At 48.9% G+C, this 18832-nt stretch overlaps 1 protein-coding gene across 3 annotated transcripts in view; it reads left to right on the top strand.

Moving 5' to 3' along the window:
- LOC144888538 (uncharacterized) overlaps positions 1-18832 on the top strand; it is an 80031-nt gene that overhangs the window by 15492 nt on the left and 45707 nt on the right. For all 3 annotated transcript variants that reach the window (XM_078766878.1, XM_078766880.1, XM_078766879.1), the window contains exons 4-5: positions 3698-3793; positions 3946-4012. The gene's annotated coding sequence lies outside the window, so the exon portion shown is untranslated. The remainder of the gene's footprint in view (positions 1-3697; positions 3794-3945; positions 4013-18832) is intronic.

The raw sequence follows: 18832 nt of genomic DNA, 5'->3' as shown, positions 1-18832 counted from the left end.
TGTGGATTATAATGACGTGGGAGCGCAATAGTTTAAAGGGACGACTGGGAAGCGCAAGTTTCAGAGGGGAGTAGTTAGCTGAGATGATGCCGTGTGTTTGAAGATTGAACAGGTGTGATTGAACAGGTGTGATTGCACAGGTGTGCAACTGAACAGGTGTGTGGAGCAGTGTATGAGGGAGTAGTGGTGATTGCGTGTTGTGTTGACCAAATGGTCCAGGAAGAAAGGAGGGTGCAGGTGGCACCAGGTGTGAGGGCACAGGTGTGCAACAACAGGTGTATGTGGCTGTGTGGAATAAATGGTAGTGTGGAATATCTGGAGTATTGGAATGGATGGTCGTGGAGTGAGTATGGTGGAAATTGTGGAGTGGAGTGGATGGTGCGAAGGTGTGAATGGGGGAAGAGTGGACCCCCATCACGGATACCCGGGGCGGGTAGTGTAAGTGTTAGGTAGAGGGTACAGGTAAATTGTGGTTGGATATTGGCAGCTGTGGTGCAGGTGAAAGAATGGTCTTTGGATGGGTGCATTAGTGTTGTGGAAATGGCTGGGCGTGTAGCCTGTTAGTGAGTGTAGTTGGTTGGGCGCTCCACCACTGTGAGGATGTCGGCCAGGTGAGGCCGCAGGTGGGCTCTGGGAGCCGGTAGTAGTTGTTGTGGATGGGGCCCGAGGATCCGGAGGACGGACCCGGGTAGCCCAGTGCCAGAGGGCACCAAGGGGTGACAGAGCCAGGAAAGGGCCTTCCCCAGTTAGTTAGGTTAGGGTGAGGAGCTAGGTAAGCTCGGGTGGCAACTGCAGTGGTGGAGGTGTGCAGGTGGGTAGACCTGCTGGGAGAGCTACACGTCGCAGCCCAGAAATTGTGCGAAGGCACCGGGAGATGAATCGGGGGAGTGAGACCCCAAATTGAGAAGCACCACAGTTTGGGCAATGGGAATTGGTTTTTAGAACCCATAGTGTAAGTTGGCCAATGGATTGGCAGGGAAAGACCCCGGGTAGTGTAAAGTGTGTTAAAGTCATTTAGAGGATAGTTAGGAAGAAGGATCTCCTCACACCATCTGCATCCACTCACCTGAGGTGACAGGTACTCCGCACCATGCCATGTTTAATTATTTTTGATGCAAATGTTTGGATTGTGAGACGCATCATGACGTGGGTGTGACATTGTGCGTAATTCCATCTCTCCCTCCTTATGAGGATTGATGATGAATTGGTGATGGCAAATTTTGAAGTCGAGGGATTGTGGAGACGAATTTGGTATAGAGGAAATATGGGGAAGACGTGACAGTAGTGACGAATTTGTAAATGGGTAGATTTTGTAAATAGGGGGTAAGGGCAAGGGTAGTGTAGGTGACAGGGGGGTGACGTACGGTAGGGACGAGCTTTCTCACTTCGCCCTCCGTACGCATTTCGCCTTGCATTGCCTTATTGACGTGTACCCTTGTGACCTTACCCCTTGCTCAATTGTCTTTCTTTTGTCTCCCACATGACCTGTGCGCCATTGGGTGCCGAGGGGAGCGTGCGTGAGGTGGCCATTGTGCGCCCGAGATTCCCAGAACCAGCATGCATTGCGTTGATGTACCACCTTATGGACCGCTGTTCTGCGGCCAAGTACCACTTGATGGACCCCAGGTTCTGGGGCAGGGCACCTCTGTTGGAGACCGGCCATAGTGGCCAGGGAATCTTGCTTGCGGACCTCGGTAAGGTGGCACCTATGCCAAACAGGTGGACCACCCTTAGTTGGCCCCTGAGGCCCTAAATAAAAACGAACACAAGTTGTGCTTTATTATTATTTCCAAGTAGGCCGCATGAAGCCAGAAGACGTCGGGAAGAACATCGGCCCAGCAGAGAAAGAGAAGACCACCACCAGTTGTTTTGTTGAGTTTATTATGAACCATGGTGACTGCGCACCGGGTGGTGCTTTTGGTGATTTGTGGTGCTTTTGGTGCTTAGTGGTGCTTTTGGGTGCTTTGGTGGTATTGGTACTGGTGCATCGATGCAATGCGTGCTGTCTCCTCCCTCCCAACAGGAATTTCTTTTTCTTGTTCCCTAAAAGGAAAAAAAACAAAACAAAAAAAAAACACAGGTCCTGGGTTGCGTTGTAAATAAGAAATCACGTCATTGTAAATAATGCTCCCCACCGTAAATGTATAGTTTGAGAATAATTCCGTAATTCGGTTAGCTGTGGGCTTGAGTCTGTTAGACAGGGTGCAATGCAATAGGGGGACATACTTATTTGTGTTTTAAGATTGTCACACTCAGGGTCAGGTTAATTGTAGAGGGAATTACACCTACGTGTCACACTAAGTTAAAGTTTTGTAGGCCCGATGACGGGCCTGAACAAAGGAGGGTGCAGTGTAACGGTTTTGAGAAGTGGGTAACGAATTTGAGAAGTGTAACGGTTTTTGAGGAGTGTAACAATTTTGGAGGAAGTGTAACGAATGTAAAAAGTATGGTTTTGTTATGTGTAACACCCTCGTAATGTAAATAATGGTCGCAGCCGTCCTCCTAGTTAATTCCTTGAAACGTACACGCAGGCCACGATATATCTTTTTAAATAGTGTATTTCCTTATTCTATGTAGGCTAAATATGTGTTTCCCACTAGATTGACTTTGCATTGTATCAAACAAAATAAGCGTAGGCCCTTGCAATTTCCCCAAACATCTCCGCTCTCCAAAGTTCCTTTCAAAAGGGTGCGAGTTGTGTTCAATCCCGCAAGCCGCCATTGCCCATGTGCTAATCTCGGAGAAGAAAGGCGTGTCTCCACCTCGTCATAGAGGGGAGGAGTGAGCCAGAGGGTCGCATGGCCAATCAGCACCGTGGTGAGCGACCCGGTAGGCGTGCCCTCGCAGCCGGCGGCTTGATTCCGCCCCGAGTTATAAAAGCGACTGTAAGGGACTGCTTCACGAGATGACCTGGGAGAGGAGCGAAGAGGCGACACCAAGAGGAGCGGTGAGATGCGAAACGCTCCAAGCCAAAGAGGAGAGGTACTCGGAAAGGAAACCAGCTTTGGAGAGACGCGCTGAAAGGAGGGAGACGGCTCCACCAGAAGGAGAGGTACTCGGAAAGGAAACCAGCTTTGGAGAGACGCGCTGAAAGGAGGGAGACGGCTCCACCAGAAGGAGAGGAGCAGGTGTGCCCGAGCCAGCGCGTGACGTCTAAAGCATCGGCAGCGGATACGCGACGAAGGGTTTTCCCACCAAAAACCGCGAGGAATTGAGAGCTGCTGCCTCCGACCCTCCTCCTTCTCCAGCAATCCACCTCAAGCCCTACCTGCCTGCAATATCCCCCGAGTAAGTGTGAACGTCGTCTGTCCTACTCGTTGTCTTGGGGTTAAGTAAAATGAATAGTGTAAGTTAACGATTCGCTGTGTGACTGCTTCTTCCATCCATTGCTTGTGTGTGTATAATAAATCTGTTCTTCCTCCGTACTCTGTCTTCTTCTCTTTTCATTCTCTTTCGGTCGCTTTAGAGGTTTCCCGATTGAATATCTGCGGTGCGATCTGGTCAACGTCGGGTGGAATCGGGTTCTAATCGGGGAGTAACTGTTCGGACGCGGTAATACCAACCGCTCGGTAAAATAACATCTTTAAACCGCGTCTGCAACAATATATATATATATATATATATATATATATATAGTACATTATTACGTTCTGATAACTTTCAGATTTTGCAAGAAATGTATTTGTTTTCTCTGCAGGAAATACCAGGCAACATGATCGGCTTCAGTGTCACCTGCAGATCTGTTCTCACCGAAATGATTTGCGTGCAGCGTGGAAGCCGACTCACTGCAAAGGTCGGAGGTCCAAACTGTTTCCAGCTATTTGATTTTATTCATTAAGCATATTTCACGATACTGTGGCTATTGATCATCTGTTGTCCAGCAAAAGGGTATTTCCTGGTGGTGTTCATATTTCTATCTCACATGTAAGTTCTTATGCTTTACAGGAGATAATGAGGGACACTTGAGTGAAACAGTTTACGTGTACTCCTTCGAAACTTCCACGTTTGAAAGGTACTACAGCCGTCTTTTACAACTACCATGATTTTTAGCCGCGTCGCAGACGCTGCTCATAGAGTGCCCTCTGCTGTTGTTCTTGTTCTTCTTCTTGTTCTTGTTGTTCTTGTTCTTGTTGTTCTTGTTCTTGTTGTTCTTGTTCTTGCAGAGAAGACAAAACCTCAAAGCTCCACCCATTCTGGGAACCATAGCTCCACCCATTCTGGGAGAGGCTTCATATAAACAAATATCCACCATTTTATTAACTCGCATAGCTTTGAGGCCTGTTTTGTAGGCCCGTGGTGTCTTGCTCTCTCACACAGTTTTATTTCAAATCAAATTCGATATATCATTTCATTTTTCACAGTCGCTAACATAGTTTTAGACTCGGTTGAAAAAAAACGGGAAGAAAATCCGATGAAAGTTGCCCTTTATAGAACGAAATGAATTCTCAAAGGCCTGTAACTTCAAGTCCATTGAGGTATTTTTTTTAAAATTGCGGCATGGTCAGTCATACACCGCCTGAAATAACAGACGGGAAAATGCCGAGATATATTAAAAATTCGTCCATTTGATGACAATCGTCACGATGAAATATTTAATTTATACGTCGTCACAATAATGTGGAGAGAGGAGCATAGCTTCGTTCACGTGTTGCTACACACGGGAAATTGCCAAGATATATATTTTTTAAATCGCGGCATGGTCGCGGCATGGTCATGGCATGGAAAAATAACATCAAGTAATCGAATCAATAGGAATGTCCTGTGCCTATAACATCGACGTTATAGGCACAGCTGCATCTAGGCATTGTGTAACATCGACGTGGCTTTTGTTTTAATTAAAACTTTTTGCTCTTGTTTTTTAAATACTTGGGCTCTGGCTTTTAATGGAGACACACACACACACACACACACACACACACACACACACACACACACACACACACACACACACACACACACACACACACACACACACACACACACACACATACACACACACACATATTGACGAGACAAACAAAACAGCCACCGAGTTTGTTTTTGCTGGAGCGGGGGTTAGCCTTGCGGTCCCCATGACAATCTTCTCCATTTTGCCCTAATTTCTGCATCTCCCCTTGTTAACCCCCTTACCCGCATTTCTTCTTCCACCATCTTTAGCCAAGTCTTTCTCGGTCTTCCCCGTCCTCTACTCCCTACTACATTCATTTCCATCACTCTTTTCAACCAGTCACTTTCATCCTTCCTCAACAAATGACCAAACCATCTCAAACTGTTTCTCTTCACAGCATCAATCACAGGCTCTATTCCCATCATCTTTCCCAATTCATCATTTGTCTTCCTCTCTCTCAACGATACTCCACACATCCACCGAACCATTCGCATTTCCACCCTTTCCAGCCTTCGTTGCTGCCCTACGTTCATGACCCATGTCTCGCTCCCATAAATCATAACACTTCTCACACATGCAGCATACACCTTTCCCTTCAGCTTCACCGACACTCCCCTCCTCATCAGCACGCCACTCAGTTCCCGAAACCTCTTCCATGCACATCTCATTCCAGCAACCGTTGCCGAGTCTGATCCACCTTCTCCATTCAGCATGTCTCCAAGGCAACAATGTTTTCACACCTTCCAGTTTCACGCCGTCTCCAAGATCCAACTCAACATTTCTCCATCTGCAGCTCCCTCTGTGCACACCTTACACTTGAATGTAGCTGCCACACTGGTTAATGACCCTCTCAAACCACTACATTTTTGATGAACCCACTCAGCGCACATTGTACATTGAATATAATTCACTCCGACACCCTTCCTGCACACAGCACACGGCCACTTCCCAGTTCTTTACACCTCACCACATGCTTTACCACTTGCCATCACCTTCGTTTTTCCGATATTCTCCTTCAGACCTTTTGTCTCCATACATTCCTTCCACTTGTTCATCTTCTCCTTCAGTCCATCCATACTTTCTGCAATCAACACCAGATCATCGGCATACAACAACTCCCACGGTAAACCCTCCTTTACGTTCTGAGCCAGCACCTCCATCACAGCTACAAATAGTGGTAGACTTAGTACCGACCCCTGATGCACTCCCACCTTTTTTTTTTTTTTGTATACAGAGTCGAGGCTTGTGAAAGAGCTAACATTTATCAAACAAACAAATCAAACAAACAAGTAAACAAAGTATATAAAAATGAGAGAGGTCGACAAGATGGGGAGAGAAGGGGAGGAAGCACACAAACACAACATTTGAGGGCAGGGACATCGGGAGATGTGTGGGAGGCAGAGGGCCTGGGGGGAGGCAGGATAGGTATAAAACGCAAGGACACCAAGGACTTCCAGGAAAGAAGACAAAAGTCACCTCAAAAAAGTGGATTTGGGGTGAAATTAGTGGGGGTAGAAAAGATCAAGGTTTTGGATTGGGGAAGATAAGAGATGGTGGTGAACAGCTGTTTTAAAGACCTGGAGGGAGGAGTGGGATTGAACAGATTGAGGGAGTTTGTTCCAGAGGCGGGAGAAAAGAGGAATGAAGGAGTGAAGGTGAGCAGAGAGTCTTGATTTTGGCAGTTTAACCATAAGAGGGTTGCAGGCAGATCTTGTGCGACCTGCAGGAATATTTGGGGGACAGAGCCCAGAGAGAGCTGGGGGAGCAAGGCCGGAGAGGAGTCGGTAGAAGACGGAAAGACCACCAACCTGCCTGCGGTGAGTAAGTGAAAGGCCCTCGGAGATAGCGTCATTGCGGGAGATTCCAATGATTCTGAACGCTGTGGTTTCAACAGCGTGAAGACGAGCTAGGTGTGAGGCAGGAGCACCTGCCCAGAGGGGAGAGCAGTATTCCATTGAGCTGCGGATGAAAGCCTTGTATGTGGTGAGGAGCTCAGGTGTGCCAAGGAAGGACTTCGCACGACGGAGGATGCCCAGTCGGCGACTGGCTTTGGAGGCCAGCTTGGAAATGTGGTTTTCCCAGGAAAGATCATGGCAGATAGTGAGACCCAAAAGCTTGAGTGACAGAACTTCTTGGAGAGGATTATTCAGAAAGTAGATGGGAGGGTTGTCCAGTCGGTCTTTTCGGAGAGACATCGTAAGAGTGTGAGATTTGTCAGGATTGAAAGACATGTTCCACTTGTTTGCCCAGTCTGTGATTTTGTCCAGGTCTGCAGAGAGTGAGGAGGCTGCAGACTGCCGATCTGAGGGATGAGGAATGGAGCGGCAGAGAGTGAAGTCATCAGCAAAGAGATAGAGAGGATTTTCAAGAGAGTCAGAGAGATCATTGATGAAGACCAGAAAAAGCACGGGGCCCAGAACACTGCCTTGGGGAACTCCAGCCTGAACAGGAAGAGGAGATGAGAGAAACCCATTCAGGGCCACACGTTGACTACGACGAGAGAGGACGTCCACCAGCCATGCGTGGAGATTTCCATGGATACCAAAGGAGGAGAGTTTGGTGAGCAGAGCGGGGTGCCAGACCGTATCGAAGGCATGTGATATGTCGAGGGAGACAGCTCTAATTTCCTGTTTGGCATTGAGGACCTCCATCCATTGTTGAGACAGCAGAAGCAGCATGTCCAGAGTAGAGTGACCTGGTCTGAAACCAAATTGATGATCAGAGATCATGCCATTGGAGAAGAGGAAAGATTTCATATCCGAAGCAATCTCCCACTCACTCGCTCCGGAGCCCCTGCTGGGGCACCTTACTCCCATAACCGTATCTTACCTGTCCAGGTAACCGCCAGGTAACCAGGCAACCTTACTCCTTATTCCCGAAAGATCTCTCCTGCATATAGCCGCCTAATCAGAGATCTCTCCCGCATATATGCTCCCTTTATATGCTAACCGTACCTTACTTTTTGCCGGCGTCCTTATGACGCTTCTAACCTCACTTACGAAACCAATCTATTCCCTACCTCGTGCCCCCTGCTGGGGCACCTTACTCCCGTCCCGTAACGTTACCCTGACGAATCCATAAACAGCCAGTTGCTCCGGAGCCCCAAAACGGCTCGTTCTTAAATTTTGTTCGAGGATCAGGCTCGAGCAGGGAACGGGCAAACGGCACCGAGCGACAGAGTGAGTTCCAATTTAGCCTAAAATCCCAGTCTATAACAATATAAACCCAAGGCTCACCTCACCCAGACCGATCAAACCAGCTGGTGTTTTTTCCCACTCACTCGCGCCTGGAGCCGCGTCCCGAGTCTGCCCGAGCTGACTCCTGCCTGGCTCGCCATTTGACGGGATCCATTGACTTAGGACTCAAGACTCATGACAGAGAGAAAGGAACAACTGATACATATTTATTTGATTCGTCAAACACACAAGCTTGTGGAAAGCAAAATGCTTAGAATGGAGGCTCACAAGGACCATAATTCCAACAAGATGCTCTAAAATAATTCGGTCAAGCTCTCACTTTATAAAGGGAATATTGGGGTGTGGTTTTAGCTCTCAAGACAAAGAGAACGACCCAGTGGTCTCCTTGATACGTCCGAGGTCATTCATGAGTCAAACTACATGTTGACGACTTTCCAGAGTCCTGGTTTTTGGGGGGAAAGTTCAGCAGGTCGTAAAAAATGTCAAACATGAAAGTGATCTAACGCAGTCTTTTAAGGGGGACTGGAAAAGATAGGTTGGTCTTCACAGAGGGATTATATCATCAGGGTCTGGATTTACAAAGCATATAACTTCTTATAACAAGTTTCCAAAGGAATATTTCGACAGTAAGAGAACATGCCATCACAGTAACTTAATTCTTTAACAGGAAATATAATGGATAAGGTTTACAAAGCAACACATACAAATTAGTTATTTTTGGTAATTGAGCAACATCTTTAGCCTAATACTGGGATAACAGGTTTCCAAAGAACATGAAAGTATTATGAGTATACAGAAATCAATCAAAAACAGAACATATACTTGTTTATACTTGGTAATAGGTAAACATTGAAAACACAAGGGGGGAGGGGGACATCAAACCCCCACACATATATATATATATATATATAATATATATTGTTGCGGTTTTGAGAACCCACACGTGTAAATATGACATCATTCTTGTAAATATGACATTAAAGGGTTAAAGGTTGCACCCCATAGTTAGGCCACAAGCAACACGTAGGCCACCATAGGACTTCAGTTATTTCATTAGAATGTGAATTAGGTAAGGCCGTGTTTCCAATAGTTGAATCTAAACGTGTTTCCAAAATAAGAAGTAGGCCCATTCCGTTCATTTTGAAAGCCTCCCTCTCCAAGCGACGCCATTACGCGCCCTCCAGTCTGCCCATGGCTCTCCCAATTTGTTACACGCCTTTGTTAGCAGCGTTCGCTGCCTTGAGCTGGAGCTCGCTCAAACGCCGCCATAAGCCACGAGGTTAGGCCCGAGAAAGGGGGCGGAACGCCAGGAAGAAGGTGTGGCCACGTCACCTCGCCATCATGGCGTGGCCGTAAGCGATGCCCAGCCAACCAGGGCTGAGGTAGGATCGCCGACAGGCGTGGCTTTGGGGTTCGCGGAGTGATCGCTTGGTGAGTTATAAAAGCGAACGCAAAGCCCTTTTACAGGACTGCGCAGAGGACTTGACAGCGAGCACATTTACCAAGAGGACTGCGCGTAGGACTGTTGTGATTGCAAGGACCGACTTATGAGATTTACGGCGCGCTTGATGAGAACTTACTTACTGATGGGAGAGAGCGCATTTGACTTACTGGGAGAATGCACGTTGCATTGAAAGGACTCGTGCAGTGGTGCTGATGAAAGGAGGACCTTATCAAAGGAGTACATTGGAGAGGGGGCGTTTGGCACCTTTGTATAGTGCACATATTACGTACGCAGCGTACCAGCTTCCCCCCGTTATATGAATTGTCCGGTCGCGTTCCACCTACGTGCGGAGCTGCCTGCCGGGTTTCGCCCGCTGGACCGGAACCTGGACTGGAGCCGACTGGAGCCGACTGGAGCCTGTATGCGCCGGTGACCGTCCACCATCTACAATCCCCGTGTGAGTGTGTATGTTTGTCCGGGGTATTAAGAATAAGACTGTCTAAGGCTGCCCTGTGTTCTGCTTCTTCCTCTTCCTATCCTGTATATTCTTTCGTTTCCTCTTCTCCTTCTTGTAAATAATTAATAAACCAATCTTTGTTCTTCCTATTTTCTGGTTTCCTCTTGTCCGATCGCATCCGTCTTTTCTCTCATTGGGTAAACGTGGCACGATTAGGAACCACTCAGAATCGGGTTGAGCCATTTGTTAATAGCTCGGATCGCGGATTGCTATCCGCTCGGCATTTTCCATCATATCCGTGGTTTGAGCGGGAGTTATTCCCTCGTTTCTGGCCTGCACTAGTAATTAGGTAGTAGTGAACCCCTAGGCCTAACAAACCCTACCTAACTCCGCGCCGGGAAGGACGTTATAACTTCCAGGACTCCGGTCGGCCAGATAAAAAGACAAGGGGATTAACCCCCCCCCCCTTTGATAAGGGGAAAGCCCACGTCCGAGATCCGTAACATTTGGTGTCGGGGAGTGGGATTTGGACCCGAACCAAATTTTTATATGTTTGGACAAAAATTTGGTCGAAATTATGAGCGAAATTTTTATTAACATCCAAATTGAATCGTGCCATGGATAACCAAGGCGATCGGATGCCGGTGGGGGAAATAGAAGAAGGGTTAGAATCAACCCGGGACCTCAGGGAAGAATTGGGAGAGATGGAGGAGGAAATTAAAGAAGGTGCGGTAGTGGGGGTTGCAGGCGCACAAAATGGCGGTGCCTCGCACATGGCGACGAGGGCCGCGCCCGCTGCGCAACTGGGAGGGATGGATCTGCAGGACCTCATTGCGCAGCTGCAGGCAGCCATACAATTGGGGGTGGACAAAACACAGGAGCAAATTGGGGGATTGAAAAATGAGATGGGAAACCAAATTGGAGGATTGAGAAACGGGTTGAGTAATTTGGAGAATAAAATGGGGGAGCAATTGGGAAGTCAAATTGGGGGGCTAGAAAGCAAATTGGGAGGATTAGAAAACAAATTAGGGGCCCAATTGGAGGACGTGAATGGCCAAGCCCGAGAAAGCAACGAGGGGTTAGCGAGGGAGAAGGCCAGGTATGAGATAAAACAGATGGGGAAGGACAGAGACCGCCTGTCAGGCGGGAAAGGCACACGGGTATGCGACGGCGTAGCGCGGCTTGAGGAATGCGGGAAAAGCGAGTTAGAACAAAGCGAAGTTACGTGGACTTAGCTGACCGTATCGAGGTTGAAGGGCCGAAATGGGATGATGCTGAGGACCTCGACTTAGGACCCGGTCAGTGCGGCACACTGTGACCAGGTAGAAATCGTGACACGGGGGATAGAGAAGCCGACGACCGCCGAATTAGAAGATTTTATTTTATTAGCGCCAGTGGTCGTCGAGCTGAATAAAGAAAATAAAATCGAAGAAATAGTGAAAATTGGGTTTGAAGAGACGGCGGACTTAGAAGAGCAACAGCGGGAGGAAAGGATGGAATGTGTGCAAAGTCCGTGTTCACATCGTGATGTCGTGCTGCATAACCAAATGGGAAGTTTGCAGGTGGTGGAGGAGCGAAGAAGAGGAAGCACCAAGGTTAGTAGGGTGGTGTATGGCGCGAAGAGGTTTGGCGCGAGTGTTTGGCGCGAAAGGATTTTTCGCGCGCTTGGGATCCAGACGTCACCCGGGCACTCGTAGAAGGTCCGTGGTGCGCGGTGTGAAAGCGAATGGCGTGCGGGAGCGAACGGTGCCAGAGCGCGAGTGTGTTACCGAGAGTGAAAGCGAATGCATGACAGAGTGTGTATGTGAAACTGAGTGTGAGAAGTGCGACACAGAGAGTGAGTTGGTTGTGGAGCGTGTGCGGGAATGCACACCGGAGCGCGTGATTGGGTGTGCGACGAGAGATTGCACACCTGTGGGTAGATGTGCGCTGAGTGGGTGTGCAGCAAAAGAGTGCACACCCAGGGGTGTTACAGAGGATGTAACCAGAGAGTGTGCGAGTAGAATGAGTGCGCAAGAATGTGCACGAGAGTGTGTAGTAACGGAGTGTATGGGATTTGTGAGTATGGGAAGAGTCGCGTGTGGATGTGAGAAGGCGACTTGAGCATCGACTCTGACCGGGGCAGCGCTTAGGCCGACGTATAGCCGACGCGAGCTCTCGGGTCGTGGTGTTCTTTGTGTGCTGCGGGGGCCGGCGGGGATCATTGCCGCGTCGCTCCTGCAAGGAGCGCCGTGCACGATTCGGGCCGGGCTCTGCCCTGTATGGTCGGTGCCGCGCCGTAGTGGCAAGCGGCACGATTCCGGGGGAGAAAGGCCAGGTCAGACCTTTGCCCCCTGGCGGGCACGGTGTTCCGACCGGGCGAGGTTGGGTCATCGGGCCGGAGACCGAAAGGCTCTGCGCCGAGATGGACCTTGGAACCTCGGCCCGAGTATGCCTCCTCCCCAGAATTGTAAATGCCGGACGGACCCAACCTACAGGAGACAGGCCACCAGTATGCATTGCTCGGCTTGGCGAAGCTGAGCTGTGAAAATGTATTCCCGCACCGAGAGGCTCAGAGTATAGTGGACGATTAATAATAATAGCAGTAGTGATGGATGGTAGTTTTACCATTCACTACACGTTGGGGCGAAGGAGCTATAGGTTTATGGGGTTTGGCGGTGAGAAATAGCCAGGGAGGGTTTGGATAATGTTAGGATCTAGAGATGACCATAGGTGACACAAGATTTAAGTCGTGACTTTGTACAGGTAGTGGGGACGTAGTGTAGAGTAGTTGGATGATAACGACGGGGGATGTGCTTAGTATAAGGGATGATGGGGAGCACTAATTTAGCAGGGCAACAGGTAGATTAGATGATGCCGTGTGTAAGGAACCGAGTTGTTAGGGTTAGAAGGGAGTAGTTAGTTTAAATGATGCTGTGTGTCTGGAGTGTAGTTTATTAAATAAGGAATTGAATGAGTGTTTTGCTGGTGAGCATGTTGAAATGAGGAATTGAGCGTGGCAAGATTTGAGAGCGTGAGGCAATGGTTTGGAGAAGTGCTGTATTGTGGATGAATGTAATGAAGTTGGTTGAATGAATTGCTTGCTTAGTGTGCAAGTAGAGATTTGGTGAGTGGTAATAAATGGTGTGGAGTGCTTGTTGGGTGGAGTGAGTATTGTGGAATGAGTGGAGTGGAGTGCATGGTGCGAAGGAGTGAATGGGGGAAGGATGGACCCCTTCAGGAGTACCCGGGGAGGGTAGTTTAAAAGTAGGTAGAAGGAGTAGGTAAATTGTGGTTGGATATTGACATCTGTGGTGCGGATAGTCGCAGAGTACTGCTTGGGTGGGTGCACAAGTGTGTGGAATGGCTGGGCGTGTGGCCTGTTAGTTCGTATGGTTGGTTGAGCACTCCGCCACTGGTTGTCTGTCGGCCAGGTGAGGCTGCAGGTAGGCTCTGGGAGCCAGGTTAGAGTTCAGTGGGGCCCGAGGATCCAAGGGAAGGACCCGGGTTGCCGATGCCAAGGAGGGCAGTAGTGGGGTGCGAGAGCCAGGAGGGCCTTCCCCAAGGTAGGTTAGGGTGAAGGAGCTAGGCAAGCTCGGGTGGCGACGTTCAGTGGCGGAGGTGCGCAGGTAAGTAGGACCTGCGAGGAGAGCCACACGACCCAGCCCCGAAATTGTGCAAGGGCACATGTAGAAAAATCGGGCGAGTGAGACCCCAAATTGGTGAGCACCACAGGGATGGTCAATGGGAATTGGTTTCTAGAACCGCATAGAGTAAAAGTGGCCAATGGATTTGCAGGGCGAGACCCCCGGGTAGTTTAAAGAGTTAATGTCATTTAGAGTATAGTTAGGAGAAAATCTCTTCGCACCATCCGCATCCACTCACCGAGGTGATAGAACTCCACACCAGATTTTGTGCAAATGTTTGTAATGTAAGACGCATCTTGACGTGGGTGAGAGATTGTGGATATTCCATCCCTTCCTCCTAAGGAGGGATTGATGACGAATTTGGATTAGGGGAGATATGGGGGACGTGACAGTAGAGACGAATTTGTAAAGTTGTAAATTGTGTAAATACGGGGTAGGGGCAAGGGTAGAGTAGGTGACATGGGGGGGGGGGGGGGGGGTGACGAACGCGAGGGACGAGCTTTCTCAGCTCGCTCTCCCACACCCTTCATGTCACATTGCCTTGTTTTGATGTGTACCCTTGCGCCCTTACCCCCCACTAACCTCTGCTTTGTCGTCCTTCCCCACTCATGGCCCTTGGTCTTTTGTCCGAGGGGAGTGTGCAGGTGCCCGGGATTGTGCTGCCCGCACCCTTGCTGCCTCCTGCCTGCACTGATGCACCATATGGAGCACACGTTCTGTGGCCTGGCACTTATGAACCACACATTCTGTGGCCTGGCACTTATGGACCACACGTTCTGTGGCCTGGCACCTCTGCTGGGACCGACCATTGTTGCCAGCGGTATCTGGCTTGTGGACCACTGTTTTTAAGTGGCATCAATGCTCACCAGTCGGACCACCAACGTTGGCCCTGCTGGCCATAAATAAAAAAGCGGACGCGGTTTGTGCCCTTTTTATTAAATCAACATCAAGCAAGAGGATCAAGCCAAGGTACATCGGCCCAGCAGAGGAGCACAAGAAGACGACATCCTTTATTATTTTTTAAATGTCTGTTTTGTGCATTTTTGATGCTTTTCGTGCATTTTTTTTATTATGGTGCATCAGAACCGAGATCTCGCGAGATCACGGCGAGGTCACGTCTTTTCGAAGCTGTTCCATGCGCTCACGCTTTCGAAGCTAAGTAATCTTTCACAATTGTGTTTTTGTCGAGACTGTATCTATCTTTCGGTGTGTGTACCTATAGCGTATCTTTAGGAAAATTTTCGGTGCTACTTTTTCGTACATGTATACACAATCGTCGGTTAATGCGTATCGAGTATTCTGAGGCCTAGTACTCGTAGGCTTAGGCTACCGTACCGTCTCCGAACTTGTGGTTTTGTTTTTCCCTCAGCAGTTCGTCGAATGCGCTGCAATTATTTTCGTTCTATGTTTCGTCCCAGTCGATCACCCCATACCTCCTTGTTTAATATCTCTACTCAAAAAAAAAAAAACCCCAAAAAATATTTCCTTCTCAGGTCTTATTCGTTTATTTGTTGTTCTTACTTGTTCGTTCGTTCTTCGTTCACGTTGTTCGCGATCACGCGATCACGTGGTTAGAAATGTATAATCTCTCCCCTGAACAACTATTTTCTCTCATATATTATAACACCTTTTTCTTCTTCTCCTACAAAAGGATGCTTTCGTCTTGCTCACCAAATCTATTCATTCCAAAAAATATATATAATACCATCTCTTACAGTTCCTCTTTTCTACATTCCCAAAACTATCCAGAACTCCACCCCTCCTTCAGTGTCCTCAAACGTATTTTTGACTCGAAGGTCTCAAACTCATTTTGCAAAAAATGTTCGTTTCCCATGAATCGTACACTTTTCAAAATCCAATCTCACCCCTCCCCTCCAAATCTTCCCCATCCCCCCTTCCCTCCAAAACTTCCCCATCCCCCCTCCCCTCCAAAACTTCCCCATCACCCCTCCCCTCCAAATCCTCCCCATCACCCATCCCTTTCAAATCTCCCCCCTTGCCCCTTCCCCCCCCTCCCTCCTAAACTCCCACCATACCCCTCCCCTCCGAGACTCTCCCTCGCTCCTCCCCTCCTAGACTCCCCTCTCACCCCTCCTCCTCAAAGCATCCTCCCTGCTTCTTCCCCCTTCCAACTTTCACCTTCATCTCCCTCAACCTTCTGCCTCGCTCTTCCCCCTCATCAAATAACACCTCACTGTGCCTCACCCAATCTCCATCAAACCTTTTGTCTGCCCCATTCTTCCTTTTCTCCAAGCTATTCTGAAATCTCTGAAATCTCTGACACACCTTCAACAGCTCTCCCTACCTCTTCCTCCTCTTCCACATCTTACCCGACCTACACCCCCCCCCCCCTGTTCTGTACCCGATGCTCCCCCTCCTCTTCATTAACGGTATGGACCTCAAACATCCGGGGCCTTCGCTCAAACTTGACTGATCTCTCCATACAGGTTGCTTCTGACAAACCAAATGTGATCTGCTTAACAGAAACTTTCCTCCTTCATGATGTCTCTGATGCCTTGGTATCTCTCCCAGGTTACTCCCTCCTCCGGTATGATAGACCTGAGCCTCGTCCTGGAGGTGGGGTTGCTATCTTTATAAAGAACTCTCTTCCTCACTCGCCCTCCACTGCCCTCTCTCCACCTCACCCCCAGGAATACCTTTGGCTACGGCTTCCCCTTCGCTCCCACCTTTTGTTCATATGTGTGTTGTACCGTCCACCAAACAGTGATGACTCCATCTACATCTCGCTGTCTGATAATATGGACCAACTTCTATCTACCCATCCCAACTCTCTCTTCCTCATATGTGGTGATTTCAATTGTCACCATGCCAGTTGGCTGGGTGTGGGTACCTCTCTCACCAGCCATGGCTCTTCAGCAAAGGACTTCTGCGACTCACTGGGACTGACACAATCTGTCAATTTCCCAACCCGGATCTCAGTCAACGGAGCATCTTCTCTTCTGGATTTGGTTATGACTAACTTCCCTGAAAATGTCTGCTGCTCTTCTTCTGCTCCAATCGGCTCATCTGATCATGTGCTTGTCAAAGTGGACATCTCTCTGACCATTCTCAGAGAGCCTCCTCAGCGTCGCCGAGTCTGGCATTTCACTCAGGCCAACTGGCACGGTCTTCAAGCAGCCATCAATCATCTGGACTGGTCTCCCATCTCTACCGCCTCTGACATCAACTCATCCTGGGAATTCTTTCAAAGTAAATTGCTCTCTCTCATGCACAGATTTATCCCATCTCGTCTTCAGTTGTCATACCCTTCCTCCCGTTCATGGTACACGGAATCTTGTGGTGAGGCTATTGCCCTGAAACAACTTGCTTTCATCTCCTGGAAAGCAAATCCAACGGAAGGAAATCTCATTTCCTTTCACAAAGCCCGAAACAAGTGTGTGTCCACCCTCAGGAGAGCCAGGAAACAATATCTCACCGTTCTCAAGACCGAACTCTCTTATCTGTCTCCCTCTTCCAAATCCTGGTGGCGTCTGGTCATATCTGTTTCTGGTGTTTGTTCCCCCTCCATCCCCTCCCTCACCTCAAACGGCTTAACGGCTGACTCCGCACGTGAAAAAGCTGAATGCCTCAACTCTGTGTTTGCCTCTAAATCTTGTGTCCCAAACCCATCCCTCTCTGTACCCACCGTACCCAGTCGTACCCAGCTGCTCCTGGACTCTGTGTCCTTTCCTCCTGACAAGGTGGAAAGGTTTCTGTCAACCCTCGACTCTGATTCTGCAACTGGTCCTGACGGCATCAGCCCACGGGTCCTAAAATCATGTTCTTCCGCTCTTTCACTCCCTCTTTCTGTTCTCTTCACCCTCTCCTTTGCTCAAGGTCATCTGCCATCTGCTTGGAAATCAGCCAACATCACCGCTTTGCACAAAAAGGTGCAAAAACAGATCCTAGCCACTACAGACCAATCAGCCTTCTCCCAATTATCAGCAAAGTCATGGAATCCATCATTGCTTCAGATATGAAATCTTTCCTCTTCTCCAATGGCTTGATCTCTGATCATCAATTTGGTTTCAGACCTGGTCACTCTACTCTGGACATGCTGCTTCTGCTTTCTCAACAATGGATGGAGGTCCTCAATGCCAAACAGGAAATTAGAGCTGTCTCCCTTGACATTTCACGTGCCTTCGATACGGTCTGGCACCCCGCTCTGCTCACCAAACTCTCCTCCTTTGGTATCCATGGAAATCTCCACGCATGGCTGGAAGACTTCCTCTCTGGTTGTAGTCAACGTGTGGCCTTGAATGGGTTTCTCTCTTCTCCTCTTCCTGTTCAGGCTGGAGTTCCCCAAGGTAGTGTTCTGGGCCCTGTGCTTTTTCTGGTCTTCATCAATGATCTCTCTGACTCTCTTGAAAATCCTCTCTATCTCTTTGCTGACGACTCTACTCTCTGTCGCTCCATTCCTCATCCCTCAGATCGGCAGTCTGCAGCCTCCTCACTCTCTGCAGACCTGGACAAAATCACAGACTGGGCAAACAAATGGAACATGTCTTTCAATCCTGATAAATCTCATACTCTTACGATGTCTCTCCGAAAAGACCGACTGGACAACCCTCCCATCCACTTTCTGAATAATCCTCTCCAAGAAGTTCTGTCACTCAAGCTTTTGGGTCTCACTATTTGCCATGATCTTTCCTGGGAAAACCACATTTCAAATCTGGCCTCCAAAGCCAGTCGCCGACTGGGCATCCTCCGTCGTGCGAAGTCCTTCCTTGACACCCCTGAGCTCCTCACCACATACAAGGCTTTCATCCGCAGCTCTATGGGATACTGCTCTCCCCTCTGGTCTGGTGCTCCTGCCTCACACCTAGCTCGTCTTCACGCTGTTGAAACCAAAGCGTTCAGAATCATTGGAATCTCCCGCGATGAAGCTAACTCCAAGGGCCTTTCACTCACTCACCGCAGGCAGGTTGGTGGTCTTTCCGTCTTCTACCGACTCCTCTCTGGCCTTGCCCCCCCAGCTCTCTCTGGGCTCTGTCCCCCAAATATTCCTACAGGTCGCACAAGATCTGCCTGCAACCCTCTTATGGTTAAACTGCCAAAATCAAGACTTTCTGCTCACCTTCACTCCTTCATTCCTCTTTTCTCCCGCCTCTGGAACAAACTCCCTCATTCTCTTCAATCACACTCCACTCTCCAGGTCTTTAAAACAGTTGTTCACCACCATCTCTTATCCTCCACCATCCAAAACCTTGATCTTTTCTA

Source organism: Myxine glutinosa, chromosome 12 (assembly GCF_964187855.1).
Source record: "Myxine glutinosa chromosome 12, kmMyxGlut1.1, whole genome shotgun sequence".
Lineage (NCBI taxonomy): Eukaryota > Metazoa > Chordata > Myxini > Myxiniformes > Myxinidae > Myxine > Myxine glutinosa.
Note: the sequence above shows the minus strand (reverse complement) of the source record. Positions and strands in the feature narration are given on the sequence as shown.